Raw genomic sequence first — 22036 nt, forward strand, 5'->3', positions numbered from 1 at the left:
TAAGTCATTCAGACATTTGTTTGAAACATGTGCCAGTTTAATGTGCTAGGTACTGGACTTTATGACCCAGGTTCTTGTCCACATAGATATGACCAGAGAATGTGGACTAGGCTGTTTAGTGGCCAGTGGCCTATATTCATTAGCTCATGAAATACATTAAGTAGTTGAGCTGGCCACTTCTTCAGTGGTGAGGACCCCAGAGGACCACCACAGAGCAGATATGATATGGTTGATCATCACTGCAGTGTTACTGATGTAGTGGAGGTGTGTTAGTGTGTGTTGCGCTGGTATGAGTGCACTGGATCAAACACATCTGTTCTGCTGGGGTTTTTAAACCACTCTGTCACTACTGGACTAAGAATACATCTAGCTGACAGCATTCTGTGTCCACTGATGAAGGTCTAGGAGATGACCAACACGCACTGTCCAGCGACAGATGAGCTACTGTCTCCGACATTACATCCACAAGGTGGACCAGCAAGGTAAGTGTGTCTAATAGAATGGACAGTGAGTGGGCATAATGTTTAAAAACTCCAGGAGAACTGCTGTGTCTGATCAACTTGTACCAGCGCAACAGCATCATGAACATTGTGCCCTCTGTCCATCACTTTCTGGGCCCAAACTCCAACCGTTTTAAGGGTTACAAATACAGATCCTTAGAATCATCATCATCATCATAAATTGCCACCCCCCAATACACTTGTCACATGGTGGGTGTAGGTGTGGTCAAGGAGCGAGGAACAGGAAGGAGGTAATTGCAGGAGACAGACTTTTAATGACAACAACAGGGTTATAGACTGAGAGGCTAAACACACAAAGACTACTTAATAAACTAAGCATGACTAATAAACACACTGAGCACAAAACAATACAAAGACCTTGAAACAGAAATATTAAAAGATAAAGCAAGGGGCTAAACAATAAACACGAAGGCTAGGACGTTAAACACAAGGGCTAGGACCCTAAACACAGATGCTAAACACAAAACAAGAACTAGACAGAACAAAGTGGCTAAACACAGAGGCTAAACACCAAACAAGAACAAAACACAGAGCAGAGTGACAAAACACAGAGCAGAGTGGCAAAACACAAAGCAAAGGTTACAACATAAATACTGAACAGAGAGCAACATAGAACATAGCAGGAATCAGAAACCAGGACAAGAAGCACTGACCACATACACCATAACCCACAACCAGGTAACACAGACATGGAATATAAGACGACAACCCAAACAAGAAACACCTGCACACTAATTAAGACACGTGACACTAGAAACACAAGGGAAGGGTATCACATGACCAGGGAACAAGCAGGAAGCAGACACAAGACACAGTACAAATCAGAATACAAAACTATGTACACTACAACACTGCCCCTGATCGGAAAATCCCCCATTATTGATTAAATGAAACATGTGCCTTTACATTTTGTGGTTTAAAATACTTTTATTTTACTTTATGTAAAAATTATTTTACACAGACCTCAATTATATGTTAAGTTTTTATTTTCGTTCTCATATAAAACGTAATATTTTGCAGATGCCGTGTTATTTTGACATCAAGACTATACTAAATATGATAACACTAACACATGTAACAATTTTTGTAACACAGCGTTCCTCTAAAAGGAATATTATCAATATGTATTTATTACAAAATGGTGTCAAATGAATTTTAAAATGGTGCACTGGAAATATTGCAAAATAACAGATGATAGGCAAGGATCAGGCTAAAATTATCACCATGATAATGTGTACATGTGACTACAAGCCACCATAAGGCCTGCAAAAAGGCTAAATATTAGCGCAACTGTTCATTCATTTTTTCATTTTACACATTTAACCCATCCATGGCAGTGAACACACACAAACACTTGAGTGCACCAGGGGCAGTAAACACACGACCAAAGCAGCAGGAAGCACCCAGGGAGCAGTCTGGGGTTTGGGTGTCTTGCTCAAGAGCACCTCAGCCGTGGATGAAGGGAGGGTGGCAGCACTGTTCCATCACTTCCACCCCCTTCCCCCACTAATTTTCCTACTAGTCTTGGGGATCCAACCAGCGACCTTCTGGTCTTAAGCTCACTTCTCTAACTATGAGGCCACAGCTGCCCCCAAGTAGAATAAGTCATTTTAAAAATTGTTCAAGACTCTGTCAAAGATGATAAGAAAATGTATATCACACATAGACTTTTACATCAATTTTTGCAGACGTTAGCCGACTACTTGGTGGCCTTCATCCTTACTATAGTCACAGGATAATGCTTAACCTGGCCTTTACCCCTTAAATAAACAACATTGAACAGGCCAAAAGTAAACTTAATTTTTACAATGGTACAGGTACATTATAAAAAGGATGATCCCAAAAACATGTAAAAAACATTGTAGCACATGATAAAAATAAAATGCATTTGACTTTCTCTGTGGCAGAAGTTCTACTTTTACCTTCAGGATGTACAAAAGTGTCGTTCACAATTTCTCGGGTCACCCTCCTGTGACTGTATCTTGTCATAAGCGTTCCGACTGTGTGGCTGGAGCATTTGAGCACTGAAACCACTTGACTCTGTCTTGCTGAGCGTGTGGGAATGTACAGTTCTAACTCATCCCCATGAACCCATCCAGAAATCAGAGCGAAAGTCATTGGCGGAGTGGCCTCTTCTGCTGGCCACGGAGCATGAGAGTGTATCTCCGGAGCCAGGTTCTTTTTCTCGTTATTCTCCAGTCGCAGCCTGCTGCTCCGCAGATACACTGGGACGCAGGCGAGGGGCATGGTGGGAGTAGCGCAGTGTGAACGGTAACACCCAGGACAAATTACACGGCCTCTCCACCACTGAGCCATGGTGGCATCACAGGGCTGGAAAATGACAATTCCCTGAAAAGGTCATACAAGACGATACGAGCCCACAGCCAATCTGACAATCTTAATTCAAATCATGACATTCCCCTCCCCACACACACACACACATACACACACTCCTCAAAAAGAGTGGAAACAGTTTCATCTCCCCATGTCGGAACAGCAGGATGACCTTTAGCATTTCGGCAACTTCACTGAGTTTTAACAAATGCTAATCAGGAGGCTTCATTAACAGCACGGTGTCTGTGTGCACATCCCACATCATCCATGCCTCGCACGTAACAACCCAGAACAGAGAACGCTTATTTTATTAGTATGCATTTGACTGCGAGAGGCTTACTGGAAGTACTTTACGTTGTAGGTTGTTATAAGTGAGTAATAACAGTGTGGTAATAATACATTAATAAACCATTGACATTTTCCTTATTGTAACTGAATTGAAACTGTGATAAGTCAGAGATGAAATGGTGGTAACAACAGCTGTAACAAATTATAGGCAAAAGTTTGGTGCCCCTTGTCAAATGGCATGTCATGTTGCTTTCCTTTGTGAAAATACATCTATAACATAAAATATGGTCTGTGTAACAGTTATAGTGTTATGGCATGTTTTAATAATATTCCGATATAATTAAGTACAATATGATAAAACACACAAATTATTCACTGAATAATGCAGAAATATGGTCCCTGTAGAGAACAGTGCTGACTTATTTTCACAGAGAAAACCTACTATAAAGTCAGAGTATATGCTAAGAAGGGAAATACAAATGTCAGCTGACAGCTTTTATCACCGGCTGTTATACCGTTTCAAAAGTGCATTGTGTCCAAAATTGTAACAGGATTTAAAAGCCTGGGTTTTGGAATGTAGCTCATTTTGTGATATTTGATTTCAGAGATATTTAGAGATGTTTCTTTTTTGTGGCACTTAAGCGCGGCTGGACGGGATTCTGTGTCGGGGGATAACACGCAGCGATGCTTTAAAACCCGCAGATTTCATATTGTGCTGCATCTAAAGTTTCTCACCACTGCGGCATGAAAGGACGATGGCGTAATAATAGTGTAATTAACTGAACCTCTGCTGGAGATAATAGGCTTTTCCTCTGAAGGCTGGCTGTGCAGCCACTGTGTGGTGCTGCGCTGTGCTACAGCCTGTGACAGCACTTTTACTACAGGAGCAGTGTGTGTGTGTGTGTGTGTGTGTGTGTGTGTGTTTAAGCATGTGTGCCCTAAATTGCACTGCAAAAATGATCTCATAGCAAGTGAAATCATCTTGATAAGAATGTCATAAAAACATTAAACTTATTTCTAAAAATGTCTACTTGTTATACATCACTTTACCTACTGAAAGTGACTTACAAGGAGTTTAGAAATAGGTTGAAAAATCATAAATTATTCTTATTCAAAATATTACAGAATGTAAGTATTTGGAAACACTGTCTCTCCCACAGACTATTGCTCTTCCATTGCATATCTCTGGTGAATGTGCAGTGGCCTTTCGATGAAATCCAAACAAGCGGCTGCCTATATAGGCCCTGTTTACACGCCCTCCAACTGCTGCCCAAAGGGGGTTTCTCTGGGAGAGATATGGCAACCCTACTCCCTCTCCACTACACAGCTCGGTGCCCAGATTAATAGAGAAGATAGACATATGTACTCACTCATCAGATTGATCGCCTGTGGCTGGGAGCAAGCCTGTGTTTGTATGGGTATGAGGGGGGACTGGGATGGGGTGGGAGGGGTGGCCTAGTGAGGTGGGTCTCATATCATGGCTTTGGAAAATGAAGATATGCTAACGAGCCCTTGTAGCTGTATAATAACTCCTGCTTGTCTCCACAAGCTGACACGGTATATCTCCAGCCAGTTTTTGCCCTCTGAGGCACACAAGTAGCCGGATTAGGGTCCGCATCAGAATTTGTGGATTGCAGACTGCTGCTCCTCTGTTATTGTAACCTCTTTAATGCCAGAGGGCCCATGCTTCCAGTGCTCTTTCCATTAAAAAAATGAACCTAGTCAGTTTGCAAGATTTCCATGTATTTCAAAGTATCTGCTGAATAATAAACCTTAGGATGTAGCAAGACTGAGAATTGAAGGTGTTATGCAACCTTGAGGGCCAAACAAGTATTTATGGACATTAATATTTGACATTAAAACATTTGGCTGATTCTTGTCTTGTGAAGGTTGTGGTGTGCAGGTGTCAGTTGAAGATGCTTCGAAAAATAAATAAACGTTGTGCTGTTTCTTGTTGTCGGGAAACAACTGGATCATGGATGCAGCTTCCAAAAGGATCCAGATTCAGATTTCAAACTGTCAAACAAGCTGTCTTCCCAGTATTCTCCCCAGATTAATTTACTCAAATTACAAATTAGCTAGCTTTCGAATAAACACAGGACACCTGGGAACAGGAACAGGAAAGTGGACAGAGGATATTTAAAAATATCACATACAACATCAATACAAAACACATGTCTCTTAATATGTTATTTCTTAAACCATTACATCTTATTTTTTACACAGGGCCTAAGGGCGTTTTCACTCATGAAGGTCCAGAATGATTTCTGAACCAAGATTTGCATTGCGTTAATTTGTATACATTTGGTGCAATAAGTTTTGGTTATACGTCCTGTTGTTTCAACCGGCACACACTACATACCCCCGTACTTCACACCGATTTGTTTATAGAGGGGCATTTATGGATTCATATCTACTTTTTGCTACTACTTTTTATTTGCAGCTAAGATATGATATATCATATATAAGACACAAACACATACATAGCTTGCTTTTGCAGTGCTAACGTATTTAGCATCTCCTTATTCGCATTTTCCATTCCACCTTGGTTCCAAAGGGTTTAACTCATTGCGCTAATTACTGTTGTGTCCCAAAGCACACCTGCCTGCGCTATACCTTCTACTTTTCTTCTCTTAAAAATGTGGTGTATTTAATACCCTAAGTAGTGAGCAAGTGTGTGATTTGGGACAAAGCAAATGTAGCTCAGTGGGACTGCAGACCATCCAACTAAGTATATTCACACTGCACACAAACGGGACTTTGGTTCAGTTTGATCCGGAATGAGAGCACCCATTTTGTTCGGACCAAATTTTGGTCCTTTTGTCCAGAGCCAAGATCTGAGGCACCTTTCACACTGATCTCACAACTGATCACTTTCAAACAGATAGATATCTTGGTTATTGATCAGTCAGCGATTGGCTCGACACAGCCACCTAATATTTGTGACCTGTCTCTTATTTTTAATATTATTTTTATAATAGTTGTTTAGTATTCATGCCACTAACAGAGCGTTCTATTATTTTTTCATTTTTATTTATTTTATATTATTTATTATGTTTTATATTCTTTCATAATTACATTTTTTATTATTATTACTATTATTATTGTAATATATTTTACTGTAGTAATTTTTATTGTGGGCGACATGGTGGCTGTGGGTTTAGGTCCCACTCCAGGTGACTGTCTGTGAGGAGTTTGGTGGGTTCTCCCAGTGTCTGCGTGGGTTTCCTCCAGGTGCTTCAGTTTCCTCCCACAGTCCAAAACAACAAACGTTGATAGGTGGATTGGCGACTCAAAAGTGTCTGTAGGGGTGAGTTAATGTGTGTGTGTTGCCCTGTGAAGGACTGGTGCCCCATCCAGGGTGTATTCCCGCCTTGCACCTAATGATTCCAGGTAGGCTCCGGATCCACCGTGACCATTAACTGGATAAGTGGTTACAGATAGTGAATGAATGAATAAATGAATTTTTATTGCAGTTAGATTCTTTGTAGCTATACATGCCCTGTAACTTTCAATCATTTTTATAATATATATATATATATATATATATATATATTCCCGTTCATTTAGATACTGTAATAATCTTAGGTTATTTTGGTCTTGTCCTTCTTCTACAGTGCTGCTCTAACACTTGATGTTCTCTCTAGAATCCATAAAGTAAACCTCTTTACTCATTTATCTTTACAAGAACAGTGTGAAAATGGCTGTGAACAAAATGTATCATTTTGATCCAACCACATCAAGTGTTTAAGTGGAATTTAAGAATAAATTCATTATTAGTTGCATTCATTGATGGTGTGTACAGTGAACAGAATGAATGAATGATATCTGAAACAGGACCATATCGCTGCTGTATGGGACAGTATAAAGGCCTCATGACTCTTCATCACTTATAACTACACTGACCTTATTGCCCCTCCTCGTAGGAGAAGTTAAGTGGGCTGCTCTCTGACTGCCCTCGCTCTCCCGGCCTGCTCCAAGCTTAAGTCCTCTTTCTCCAGAAGCCCCTCAGCTAGGGGTTTAAACTGATCAACTCCCCGAAGGTCACCTGTGCTCTCAAGGCTGTTTAGCAAGGTCAGCCAGTAATGAGCTGCAACTACTTTATTTGCCACACGGAAGCTCGGAGGGATTAATTGTCCCCGCTCTGTCTCATCTGCCATCGGAGGCCCCTTTGTCAAAATGATCCATGGCTCTCGTCCCCCAGGCCCACGCTTCCATTATTAAGGTGCTCTCCCAATCGATTGGAGCATTTTTAACATTGTGCCCTGTAACTTTTATCAATCCTTATTATCTAATGACCAATAGTGGCCCGTTAAGAGCCAAGGTCCTATCTGCAGCAGCCATGGAGCTCATGCATTTTTAATTGACCCCTGATTGTTGCATTAACAGCTGAATATGCAGACAGCCCCCCTCCCTACCCCTTCCCCTGCCTCCCTCACCCATCTCTCCCAGGCATTCTCCTGGTCTTAAGTGAAAGTTGGAAATTAAAAACCCATAGAAATCAATACCAAAAGAGGTGTGTGTATGTGTGTACGTGCATTTCTACTGGCTGAGGCTGGCCTGATCAGACTTGACTCCATTTGTACTCTAAGGTCCAGGGTTGGACGGTGACTGTTAGAGCTAGGCCTTCAGTTGTGGGCAAATATAAAAAATTAGGTCAAAAATAAATAAATAAATAAATAAATAAATGTTCAAAAATAAATTGCTAATCTGTTCTAGCATTTATATGAGGTCTCTAATACTATGTTAGCCCTACACACTTAAAAAGGATGGTTCTACAAGGGTATGTATTGAAACTGACTAAAGGGTTCCTTGTATCATGAAGGGTTTCTTCAGATTGATGCAGAATGTGCCATATGCCATCTTGACATTGTTACAATAGAGGAACACATTTTGGTGCCACATAGATGCCTTTTCTGAAAGGTGCTATATAGAACCATCTATAGCACATTCTCTATCAGTCTGGAGTGCACCTTCATGACCCTTTAATTGTGCATAGGGTTCTTTAAGTGCTCATGATTCTATATTGAACCATTTCCTTTAATAAATAACTCTTGAAGAACACTCATTTTTAAAAGTGTAAGGCAACATTTTTGATGCTGCACATGTTTGTAGATTTTCCCTCTGGTGTCACCAAATGCAAGTGTATACCATACACAGTATTATTGTATTAATATATTTGTGATATACATCAAAGAAATACAGTTAAAACCTATCCATAATGTGGACAGTCTTCCCTTTTGATTCCATCTTAGCCCTGAAATGTATGTGACTAACATTAAGAGTTATGAAGTGATGAATAGGGGTTGGCATGCACAAGACACTCATCATCTGCCTCTCAACAGTTTTAATGGCAAGATTCATGTGTCCATCTGCATTTGTTTTTACAAGAAATTGGAGTTCGGCATTTCAGATTTAGGGCTGCTAAGTCAAATTTAGGCCTCATTACAGAGATAGATGATATGCAACAATCCTGGAACTGCCCTTAGAGCCCAGAGGTTTAAACAGATTTCTGAAGCAAGCAGAACACTTCTCACCTGAACTATCTGAAAATTAAAAAAATTGATATTAAGATGAATTATTTCCCTGTAAGTTACAGTTTTACAGTTACTCTTTCAGTAAAGGGTCACAGCATTGAGCTGCTGCTGTTGCTGTTTTACATTTTTAAGCATTGACTGAAACCTGCTCACATTAGGAATCCTGAAGAAATAAGAGATGTTTTTCCCTCCAAAATAAATAAAAAATATTGTTTTAATCCACTGTTAGTCCCATATAATGCTGGTAGTTAACATTAAATCTAAGCCCTTCTGTCCTGCTTCTGAAAGTCTAGCCCATGTAAGTGTTTAAAAAATAGTTTTTGCAAAATTTCAACCCTCTTAATAAATACCACATAGTGACACTGTTAAATATAATGAACTACAGATGTTTTTAGTTCTCAAAAAACATTAATACATATTCTCTGAATACTTTGACAGCCTTGAGGGTTCCCCATTGCTAAGGTCTATAGACAGGGACAGTATATTCATTCATTCATTCATTATCTGTAACCGCTTATCCAATTCAGGGTCACGGTGTGTCCAGAGCCTACCTGGAATCATTGGGCGCAAGGCCTTCACAGGGCAACACAGACACACACACCCATTCACTCACACACTCACACCTACGGACAATTTTTTTTGAGTCGCCAATCCACCTGCAACGTGTGTTTTTGGACTGTGGGAGGAAACCGGAGCACCCGGAGGAAACCCACGCGGACACAGGGAGAATACACCAACTCCTCACAGACAGTCACCCAGAGCGGGAATCGAACCCACAACCTCCAGGTCCCTGGAGCTGTGTGACTGCGACACTAACCTGCTGCACCACCGTGCCACCCACAGTATATTCAATCATGTTAAATTTAAAGTATTATTCAGTGGGTAAAATAATGACTGCATTCAAAGTACACTTTATCAGTGTTTTTGCTTAGTCTCTGAAGTTAGACTCCAGTCCTCTGGTCCCTAAACGGGCTTTCACATACGGAGCCCCTAAGGTGACATGGTGGCCACCACAATAGTAAAATTCCACCATTTTTGCTATTTGATTCTCCTCCATATATCTCCCCTGGAGAAAGTTCTCTGAGTCGCACTGCTTTTCCATGTCAGATTAGCGCTATAAATTTCTGCCGTGTCTTGGTCAGGAGACTGACGACGCTACACGTTTGACACAGACTTCTCGGGTAGATGGGTCAAGAAGCTCTGTGTGTGCTGCTGACAGTTTTGTGTTCCAAAAAGAAGAAGAAGAAAACACAATTGTAGACCTGTTCCTGTGTGTTTCAGAGAAGAGAGAATAGGCTGTCTCCTGCAAAGTGAACTTGAGGTAATGCGTTAACATGTTAAGAGCATTCCCTCAGTTTGGCTGTTCCACCTGACAGCTGCAGCAGCAGCCTCCCTCTTACTCTTCTCTGTGTTTACATATGTGTGCCAGACAGCGCTCTGTCCTCCTACTGGTCATTGTCAAGGAACATACTGTAGGATATGTCAGACTAGGCAAAAAGATCCAAAAAATTCTAACATGCTAGACTTTTTGTTGTGGTGTCATGGGCCATCCCAGATGCCATATTGCTGATCTTTGATTTTGTCTAGTGTGACCAGACATCCTCTTTTACCCAGACATGTCCTCTTTTTTAGACTTAAAAAAAAATGTCCGGGCGGAATTTCACAAAAGTCCGGGATTTTGTTTTTCTAGAGCTTACATAGAACTTCGAGAAGCGTTTCATTCACAAACTAGTCCCGCCCTCCCCTACTCCGATTGGTTCGCTTGAGTGAGAAGGGGGAGTGGTGAAGTAGCCTAAAATCTTCGGATTGAACGATCTGACTGTATCACATATGTACTAGTACTGTGTGATCTTGTCTTTCTATGACATGGGGGAATCCCTGGTCTGCTTGCACTATCACAAATCCAACCCTACTGATTTCAAAGAACCCTGAAACACCAATGGGACTTCTCTGACGAGGGGAAACTCCAAGCAGGAGGAACAGGGTGGCCTTGCCCTTAAGCGAGGGAGTGCCTTGCACCCTGTGGAACCCTAGTACGCAGTTATGAGAGAACATCATCAAATTACCAGAGGTGGCATGTGAACAGGTGGTTTCCCTCACCAGGAGTGTCTTCAGTTTCAGAATCCCTCGGGGTATGGGGGGCTGGATTTGTGGCGGCACATGCACACCACTGATCCCCCTCATGACAAACTAGCTTTGCCTTGAAAATGTTTAATAGTAGTTATTCTGTTGCTTGTAATTTATACTGTTCTTAGGATATTAAACAGGGATTTGCCTTGAATACTATTCCCAGCCTGTGTTCTGGCTCCTGTCTGTTTTGATAATGTGTATTTGTTAGGCCTAAATAAAGCTATTCTGCATCCTGCCATCATGGTTACTGCACTAATAAAACTGTATGAAAAGATCTGAAATGCCTTAGTAAAAGTAAGTGAATTTTTATGAGCATTCAATATAAAATCCAAATAAGCACATCTACTGAATGAGAAATCTTGTATTTTTTTGCTGGCAGCTATAAGAGGTTGGGACTCCAAGAAACAACATTTGGCTTGGGTTCAATCTGTGAGGAGTTTGGTGTATTCTTCGTGTCTCTGCATGGGTTTCCTCAGGTGCTTTGTTTTCATTACTGGCTGTGTAATCCAGAGGTATAAGTGTGTGTGTATGTGTGTGTGTGTGTGTATAATATCCTGAGATGGACTTGCGTCCTGTCCAGTGTGTTATCCTGCCTTGTGCCAGTGACTCCAGGTGGGCTCTGAACCCACCATGAACCTGATCAAGATAAATGAATAAATGATTGAGATAAAATTAGGATTTATTAAATAATTATCTGCCCTTTTGCTCAAGAAATTAAACTTGGGTCAATATATTATAAAATATTAGGATTTGAAAACTCTGACCCTTTGCATTATATTACTTAAAGTATGTGTTTCTTATTTAATGTACCTAGTTATTATGCAGCTCTTTCTCTATGAGTTAAATATATGTATATGTTACCACTAGAAACGACCTCAGGGAAAAATATGACCCCAAACACATGGAGTCTGAGTGGGTTTAGAGGTCTTAAAGTGGTATTAAAAGCCAGGAAGACTACTCAGGGTTTCTTTTTTTTTTCAAGAGAAAGCAGCACATCACTGGGAGACGCACTGTCAGAAAATATTTCATGGGCAAATGGCGCGCAAAGCACTAATTTAAGGCCGGATCGCTCTTGCCGTGACGCAAAAAAGAGAAAGGCTGACAAACAGCTGGCAAGTGGGCAATTACTACTGACAGAATGCACTTTGAATCTGCATTAGGCAAATTCATTTGACAGTTGCTCAATACAATTCTATAACATAGTGGGATTATATGGTACGAGCCTCAGCCGGACGGCCGCAAAGTGCATGGAAAAGTATTTTTAATAATGCATCTCTTAAATCACATCAAATGGAATCGGCTGAAGACTCCTTTTTTTCCCTAATGCTGCCATCAGAGCGAGCCTCAGGATCCAAGCCAGCACCGCAGGATGTGAGAAAGGCCTACAGGTCTGGCTTTGCTACTTCAAGACACTTTTGAATGCTGCTTGTTTGTTATTTGCTTCCTTGTTTACTTGTTTTATTCTCTTTTTTTGGGGTGTACTGATTTTTTTTCCTTGCTTCCATAATCTCCATACAATAGTAAACACTCCAGAGCAGCTGCAAATTAGCTTTGCTCAGTGCCAACCTTTGCTCAGTGCCAGCCTTCAGCATTCGGGCTGCAGAGAAGTGGAACTCTGTTCTCTGGAGTAATAGCTCCATAAAAGGCTTCATAGGAAAGTAGTAGCTGTTACTCAAGCAAAGAGTCTTATCAGTACCCTTGTTATTATTATTATTTTTATTATTATTTTTTTATCTTCAGCAACATATCTATGTCCTAACCTCCCAGTGCCATAACATTTGTGCAAACCAAATGTTATATTTCCTAATAAGCCAGATTAGAGTAGTAGATCATTAGAAGTGTGTTTACTTATAAGTAAGTTTACTTATTTTCAGTCTAAAACTCAACAGTACATGTGATATGACCACAATGTCCAAACTTCAGTATACTGCTATCTCTATTTGTGCCAAAGTGCACACCAATATCTATATATTAGCATTAGGCTCTTCCATCTATAAACTGTATTTTCATAAATGCAGAACCAAGCTGTAGCACATACAGATCCCAGGAAAAGACATCTTGATTGCAGCATATGTCTCGATAAAAACCCAATGTTTGCCTCCACATTAATGGAAACTTCTCACATATGCAAATTACACAAGCCGTGGTCACTGATGCAACCCTCCATACCACAAGATATGATGGCTTTTGCAGCTATCGCTGATAACAATCTGGATGGTCCCTTTCATCATTAACACTAAAAATACAACATTCATTTTTCATGAGAAAAATTCTAAAAAAGGACTCTTTTGAACCATCTGAAATCAACTTTGACACAGAGAATTCATTAACTGACTTCTCCTTGTGTAATAGTTTCAGGTTGCATGTCTTGATGCAGTGGTGAACTCTGTTAACTGACAACAGATTTTTTTAAGTACTCCCAAGCCCATGTGTCTGTATTTATCACCATAGCATTCTTTATGCAGTCCCATATGAGGCCTCGAAAGTCATACGTATTAAACATTGGGGTCTGGGTTTACGCTCCATGGACTGTCCAGGTTTCCTAAATGATTACACAATATTAGATATGGTAGTCATAAATTCTTTGCATTCTTACATTGAAAAATATTCTGTTTGAACTCTGACATTTCTTACAGAGCCTTTTGCTGAATGCCCCCTCTATATATTTATATTTACCTGCTATTAAGTATTGCTTCAAAACACTATGATATGTATTTTCTATAAATTTGTCAAAATTATTTTGCCCCTGACCTGGAGGTTGTGGGTTCGATTCCCGCTCCAGGTGACTGTCTGTGAGGAGTTGGTGTGTTCTCCCCGTGTCGGCGCGGGTTTCCTCTGGGTGCTCCGGTTTTCTCCCACAATCCAAAAACACACGCTGTTAGGTGGACTGGCGACTCAAAAGTGTCCGTAGGTGTGAGTGTGTGAGTGAATGTGTGTGTGTCTGTGTTGCCCTGTGAAGGACTGGCGCCCCCTCCAGGGTGTGTTCCCGCCTTGTGCCAATAATGCCAGGTAGGCTCTGGACCCACCGCGAACCTGAATTGGATAAATGCTTACAGATAATGAATGAATGAATGAATTTTGCCCCTGTGACAACTTTTTATGTGTCAATTCAGTTATTTAATAGGTTTAGGGTTACTTTGGAAATATTTTCTTTGTATATTTCTCAGTTAAATTAATGTTGAGAGCAGGTCACAAATTTTTTTTTTTTTTTTTGCATAATACCCCAACTATTCTGGAAATGGGTTGTGTACCTTCTTAGTGGTCTTCCTAGGAGTAGAAACAGTGGATTCATCCTACAGGACTGATTTTACACAGATCTGTGTTTGAGAGAGAGAGAGAGAGAGAGAGAGAGAGAGAGAGAGAGAGAGAGAGAAAGAGCAAGAGAGAGAGAGATAGAGAGAACATCCATACTCACTGAAAACACTAGAGCACTCTCTCCCTCTCTTGGTCCTTGCTCCATCTCTCTCCCTCCTTCATTTTTCCTCTCTCTTCCCCACTATCATTCTTCTTCTCTCTCTCTCTCTCTCTCTCTCTCTCTCTCTCTCTCTCTCTCTCACCATGTGTGCTCAGGCTTGGGGCTACTTTGCAAGCGGGTCCAAGGTTGTTGTCCAACAACAAATTTCTAATTGTCACGCTGACTCCGGAGTGATTACGTTTCTCTCAGTGGCCTGAAAAATGGATGAGATCTTTGTCACTCAAATCGCTGTACAATTCTTTCTTTGTTTAAAGGGCTGTCGTAACGAGGACGAGGCCAGCATGCATTATAGAGCTCCAACAGTTGTCTCGGCTTTCATGAGCCCAAAGTGTCGCTGGGCACTGATTCCTGCTTTGATATTGTAATGTGTGCAATGTAAAGTTTACTGTTAATTAATCTCAGAGGTATCACAAGCTTAAGGCCAGATTCTACACCAGCTCAAGCAGCTAATACCACCCCAGTGCTGCGACGTTTGCCCAGATTAGACCCAGATGCCTTGGCTTTCATATCAACCACTATGCCTTCTTCGCAGATCACGTATCTAGCTCCCACTGCGAGCCTATGTGGCACTGAGATTAATTCAACAGCATTGTTACTGGGCATTTGTCTGATGGCTCAGGCTAGCGAGCTAAAAACGGAAGCCATCTGGACAAATCGGGGCCTTTCAGGAAACATAAGCCCTTGAAATATGACCTGCCACTGGCTGTAAATTAGAATTAGCTCGGGTGGTAAAAACAGAACTATTAGCATTGCTCATGTAGGCATTCAAATACTTAGAATAAGAGACATCACATCACTGTTAAACATAAATTGTCCCCACAGGACTGCAGTGGCCCAACAAAATGCTGACCTTTATTAAGTATGGTAAGATGATTGTAATTATTTGGCAAGTAGCTCAAATCCCAATCATGAACCCTCTTATCACAAAGTAAATGTAACTAGCATATTTACGCCAATAGTTTAGCTCTGGAAAAGCAATTCATACGCACTGTTAAACATCTTATCTTAGATTAGCATGCAGCGTCTTTACAGGAGGCCAGTGTTTTGGCTGAGCTGAGGCTGATTTCCCTCAGGGGCATTGGCACTGCCTTCAGTGCGGTTAGGGAGCCTTGATAGGTTCCTATCTACTCCGGGTCATCCATTATTGAAAGGTGGACGGGGGAATAAGTCTGGCTTTGCAGGTCTTGGCAATAGTGCCCCAGTTCCAGCCACGGCCTGCAGAGAGACCTGCAGCAACTACAACACTTTGGAGCTCTCTAAAAGATAGATAGGAGTGGGGGAACAAGGTGAATTAGGTTCATTTCAGTTCTTCACACTTTGAGAAATAGTTGAGGCTGGACTGAAAAAAGTGGCTAAATCTCAAACTGATTCATTACTGCATTCTCTACACATCATAGTGTTAGCTAATGAAGATATTAAACCTGCAAATATTCACCAACAACAAGCTTCAGCTAGCCACATTTATGTTTACTCTTAATTAGCAACCTCCAGTATTCACAGAACATTGGCTTCCTGTACCATGTTGCTGTAGCGCTAATACACCAGAGGCTTGATTACAGCCTAAAAAGTCTTTGACTGGATGGATTAAGTGTGAGAATTTTTGTCAGAAGTGAAACCTGACAAAAGGTGGCAATTTGTAGAGTATGCTAAAAACATTACAGAATTCTAGCTAGCTGTAGCTGGCTAGTGATTTGCTTTTTTTTGCTTTGACAATCTCATGGGTTAATTACTATAATTCTATACATTAAACATAGCACATAGCTAATTGGATATGCACATGGCATAGGGCATTGCTAATATCACTGGTTAACATTAGCATGCTGTAATATGATACAAATAAAGTAAGAAAAACAGCTAGCTTTCTTTACAGAAAACAGTGAATAATTAATAGAGTACTTGGGTAGAAAAATTGCCACAATCCCCATGCAGACATTTAAGCGTGGATACACACTGACATAATAGAACAACAGGCAGTCTTGCCAAAATGAGAAACAGAACCACTGTTTTATATGCTGAAAACATACCTACTCAACACCTATATTCTTGCCACAGTCTTAAGATTGACATTTTACTTTTCAAATACTCTTGGAATGCTATAACTGCTACAGGTTCTTTGCAGCAGATACATACATTTTAAATTTATTTTCCTGGCAAATGCAGAATGACATCATAGCAGGTGTAGATGCTGCCATGAGTCTGTTTCTATAGTAAAGAAATATACAAAAAGGGATCTCTTTAAGGACTCTTCCAGTGTAAAACAAGTTTATATCTTGTTAACCTGTCAATATGGCTTTTTTTATTAGCTATAATATGTAACATGCATAAAATGCCCTTGGCTGAGTATTTCAGTAAAACCATATAAAAGGTAGGGCTTATAATAGAGTCTCAAATGGGCAGATTTAGACAGTATGTGTTTCTTATGTCATAAACCTAAGGAACCAATCTTGTCTCACAGGGGTTAAAACTGCAAGCATACAGCAGAGAAGCAGCTGGAGATAAGGGCGATGACTAATTACATATTTGTAGACTGACATATATTCAATTAATATGAAAATGTAAAGCTAAATTAAGCTACTTTCAATGCATTATGGGATTTTTTTCCCTAAATATGCATAGTAGGGGCAGAGCCACGGGTGGACCTTTGTGGGCCTGCTTTAGCTGAAGTCTCAGATATTTCTCCTGGGAGAAATAGCCCATTGATCTCACTCCTCTTTAGTTTTAGTGGAGATCTCAGTTAAGTCTCACTCTGTGAGAAAATAACACTCATACGAGAGGGCCTTAGCCACTTCTCATACTTAATGTTGCGAGTAACTATGTTGTTATTTCTCAGTCAGAAGTGTCTCATGTCTTTGTTTAATGTAATTTCTCCTGAGGATTTTTAGGTGGATTAGGACTTGAAGCCATTGAACAGCAATATTTGAGCTATAAATTTTTTCCTCGAGGTTGTTAGCCAGATTTCTTTATGTGCCATTTAGTCGAGTCAGCAGGCGTTGATGAGGCTGTTGTGACAGAAGGCGTCTGACAGAGTATCCCTCGTCCTCGGCTTTTCATCTCGCATTAGGCCTTAGCTTCAAGCACCCTTTGGAGGGGCCTTCATGAGGCATTAGTCTCCAGAGCGCTTGCTTCATCTCTTTTTTGCTCTCTCTCACTCTCTCTCTCTCTCTCTCTCTCTCTCTCTCACTCTCTCTCACTCTCTCTCTCTCCACCCCCGCAGACGTACCTTGGGCTTGACGGAAGCCTCCTCCTTTCCCTTTGTAGTGTGCATCTGTTCAGCATCAGGTGACAAAGCTGATTAGCTTCACTCAGGTCTTAATAAGACAAGCCGGAGTGCTGGGCAAGTCTCGGCTGAAATCAGCTCGCTCGTCCCCCAAAGCACATCACATTACCGTGGGCTGGGTGGGAGTGTGTGTGAGTGAGTGTGTGTGTGTGTGTGTGTGTATGTAGGGGGGGCTTTGACTCAGGTTTTTGTCCTTTCTGAAGTCTCATTATGAGCCATGAGCGTGATGTGGCCTTGTTCCGAGAAGCTGTGTCTATTTTGTTTGTTGGTTTCTGTGGTATTGCATGAGAAGATCATGCAGAGGCCCATGACAGCTGCCCCCTGCAGGCTTTCTCTCAGAAGGTAGTGGAGGTCTCGTTTGCGCTCCACTCTCAGTGTGATCTGAACGCCAGATGATCCAACTCGACTGTCAGGGGCTTCACTTCATCGACAGCCCACTCACGAGTCGCATTTGAAAGGCCGTCACAAGACACACTCTCGACTTTTTACTAGTTCAGTGTCACCGTATGTGATTTGCTCATACTCCATGAATAGTTAAATCACTAGTGGCTTCTCGCCTCAAGTGCAATACAATATGACACTGGCCTGGCTTACTCTGAGACTTCACAGCAGTAGTGGCACAGTTGTCTATCAGTTAAAACATTTGATGTACAAACATTGCTTCTGTATGCTTGGACTGGAGCTGCAAGCCTAATGTGGCTAACAAACCACACAAGTAGATTTTATCATGCTGTTTTCTATGAAAATAGACAGAAGTGAAGACAAAACTCAAGCCTCAACTATAGGCCTGTATTTTTCATCATTCTGTCTAGTGATTATAGACTTGTAGCTCCAGAATGATGCACCAAAAATAAAGTTGCCAGTAAGGGTTATATAAAATAATAATAATAATAATTTCTGCTACTTATTTTTACTATGATTATTTTACTTAATAATATTTTATAAGTTGCTCTTTTGCGCAATTTCGCTGAATTGCTCTCACAGTTGTACAATGACAATAAAGTTCTCTAGTCTAATGTAGTCTAATCTAATCTAATTAAATGTGTGAAGAACATCTTTTTGAAATGGTAAGGACTAGTAAGGGAGGCACAGTAGCGCTACAGGTAGTGCTGCTGCCACACAGCTCCAGGGTCTTGGATTCATGGGTTCCTTCACTTTTACCCAAAAGGTAGATCATCATGATCTGGAAAAACATAGTCCTCAAGGCACCATACAGAAATCACTTTTGATTTTATAAAAGACCATGTATAAAAACATACCCCATCCTGTAATGGCTGATAAAGGACTTCTACCAGAAACTGTGCATCAACCAATGAGCTGCTGTCCCTGGCTTTGCATCTACAATTTGGACAGACAAGGAAGGTGTGTCTAATAGAGTGGACACAACATTCAAAAACTGTAGCAACACTGCTGTGTCTGATCCACTCGTACCAGCACATAGCAGACTAACACACAACCACCACGTCAGTGTCACTGCAGCACTGAGAATGTTCCATCACACAACTCATACCTGCTGTTTACTGGTCCTGACCATTGAAGAACATTGTGAAAGGGGCTAACAATGTATGCAGAACAGACAGACCGCCTCACAGACTGCAGGGTGCCTATATGGTCATAGGGTATGTTATGACTGTAGAAAAAAGGAGATCGTTTTAATGCTATGTGTAGGTGACTATCATTAATTTCCTTTTTAGAAGCACTGTCCATAAAGATAAACACCTACAGACACATAAACAGCTGTTTGAGTGTGTTTAAATATAATAATATTGCCTAAGAAACACTTTATTGATGAATTTATGTCAAATAGAGATCATTAAACAAAAATCATTTGTTTATTTGCCTTTTGTAACTTTTACAAAAAAATGTCAAATACATAATATTTCTTTACAAGTGCTCAATTCTGCAAATGTATTTTTTTGTTCAATAATACAACCGAACATTTTCAATCAAAGTCAATGAAAGGAATCACAGGAAGACCTGTAGAGTACATTTTGCATTCTTCGATTGCATTAAAGAACCTGGGTGCATTGAAGAACTCTTCAGATATGAGCGGGTTTAAGTTGACTGACAGTAAACTAGTGCTGTCAAAATTACAGTGTTAATGCACATTAACACATGCAGGAATAGAATGTGTTGTTTAAAAAAAGAATAATAATAATTTACTAAATTTGGTCACAATTTCCTCCCATAATTCACTCTTTTTACAAACCTTTGTGTCATATTTAGCGATTTAGTTCAGCAATGGAAACGCAGCGTTGTTTCTCTTACATAGTAGATTACATATTATTTATGCTGAAATATTAAATATTATAACTAAGTCTCATTCCCCTAACCCTCTCTCACTGTCTTGCACTCTCTCACTAAAACACACTCCAGTTAAAGCTTTTGTGTCCTATGCTAAAGCTCTCCCTGACAATTTCAGCAAATTATGAGGTCCCACTCCAGGTGACTGTCTGTGAGGAGTTTGTTGTTTTCTCCGTGTCCACATAGGTTCCCTCCGGGTGCTCCGGTTTCCTCCCACGGTCCAAAACCACACATTGGTAGGTGGAACGATGACACCTCAGTGTCCATAGGTGTGAGTGATTTTGTGAGTATGTGTTGCCCTGTGAAGGTCTGGCACCCCCTCCAGGGTGTGTTCACATCTTGCACCCAATGATTCCGGGTAGGCTCCGGACCCACCACGACCCTGAACTGTATATGCGGTTACAGACAATGAATAAATGAATTAATGATTCGAAAATCCTTAAAGAATTACACTGAGATATTATTATAAATAAAAAAGTATGGTTTCCTTGAGCCATTTGTATAGCACACTATACATTTATCTTCTTCCCAAAAATATAGTATTTGCATTTTAATTTGTTTCTATTACTTTTTTTCTCAATACACACTGCTAATATATATGTAATTCCATTAAACATCCATTAATCCTTCAGTTTTAAGAAGGAACCATGTGATTAATCGTGATTTATCACAGGAAATTGATTTTTATTATTATTATTTTTTGCTATTTATGTGGGGTTTTTTTAGTTTATAATTAATTAACAGCCCTAATAGAAACTCATGAAAAATATTGGGGCTGAATGACACAAAATAATGAAAGTATCTTAATGCGGAAGAGTTTGCTTTTAATGTAAAGAAACATATAAAACTTGTCTTACTGCAGTATTCTCCTGTACTATCTATTATTGACAACATTAAAAGCTTAATGTATTGTCATTCCACAGGGGAAAAATAGTCTAAAATGTATTTTTTTCCTCCACATAAATCAGCTTTAGATTTTGAAATATATAGAATAATTAATTGTCCTTCTCTGGGGTTGGTATGTATCTGTGCATTGTTATTTCTGCTCTCCTGCACATCTCTGGCCTCATTTGGCTAATTGTGCCAGGTGTTAATGTGTGTGTGTGTGCTGACAGAACAAAGCAGAACAGGCTGCAGTGTGTGCGCGAGTGTGTTTCCAAGAGGGTGAGTGGGTGGACGCTGCCGGCTCTTTCTCTCCACATCGCTGCAAGGGGTCAAACTTCTGCCCACTGTCTATCGTTGTCCTCCCCCCACCACCACCACCACCGACCCAACTTTGTGATCTGCATGTCCTAGCCCACCTGTTCAATGCTCATTACTGTCAGCTGCACGGTTAATAAATATCCAGGTGGAGAAAGTCTCCCATTGGCCCCTCTTCATCTCCACATATCTTCCCATACACACACACACACACACACACACACACCCGCAGTGGACCACTCTGACACTGGCCATGATTACACTGTAAGCGCTGCCGTTTTTCAACCCCTGCCCAAAGCCTGACAACACGCTCCATCTTTCGCAAACACACACACATACAAACAAAAAACTTATACTGTACAAACAAAGCCTGTGCTTTTGTTCACATTCAGCATTCATGTCTCAAAAACAATGAAGTTTTGTAAGATGCAGTGTTCTGTGCATTTGCTTTTTTTTTTTTTCTTTCCAGATTTTGGAGTTCTCCAATTACAGCCAGATTTCAGCCTTTTCCTTTTTTTCCTCTTTAATATTTTAGATGGTGTTTCAAAGCATTAGCTAAGGTTACATAAAAGTTATATAAAAATAAAGCAAAAGAATTTAAAAAAGCTAAGGAGACTAAGCTTGCAGCAATTCAGGGGAAATATAGAGGCGAACTGATATTAGTTGTTAATAGTCTTATTACATGAATATAACTTTACTGATCTGTGCAAATAATGTTTTTTTATTTGGGGGCTCTAAAACCCTTTTAAACCACCCCTTTTTGGGGTGCTCATCTGGTCTTGTGAAGACGTTCCTGCTCTTTCTTCCTAAGAGACTGTGGCTGCTTCTAGAACTAACACTGTGTATTTTGTGAATTAGTCACCAGGCTAACTCTGTCAGGCAGAAACACTGTTAATAAAAAATCACTGCTGCACTGATTGAACCTCCCATGCTTTCAGCTATTAGATTGTCTTTTATATAGATGACTGGA

Source organism: Hoplias malabaricus, chromosome 16 (assembly GCF_029633855.1).
Source record: "Hoplias malabaricus isolate fHopMal1 chromosome 16, fHopMal1.hap1, whole genome shotgun sequence".
Lineage (NCBI taxonomy): Eukaryota > Metazoa > Chordata > Actinopteri > Characiformes > Erythrinidae > Hoplias > Hoplias malabaricus.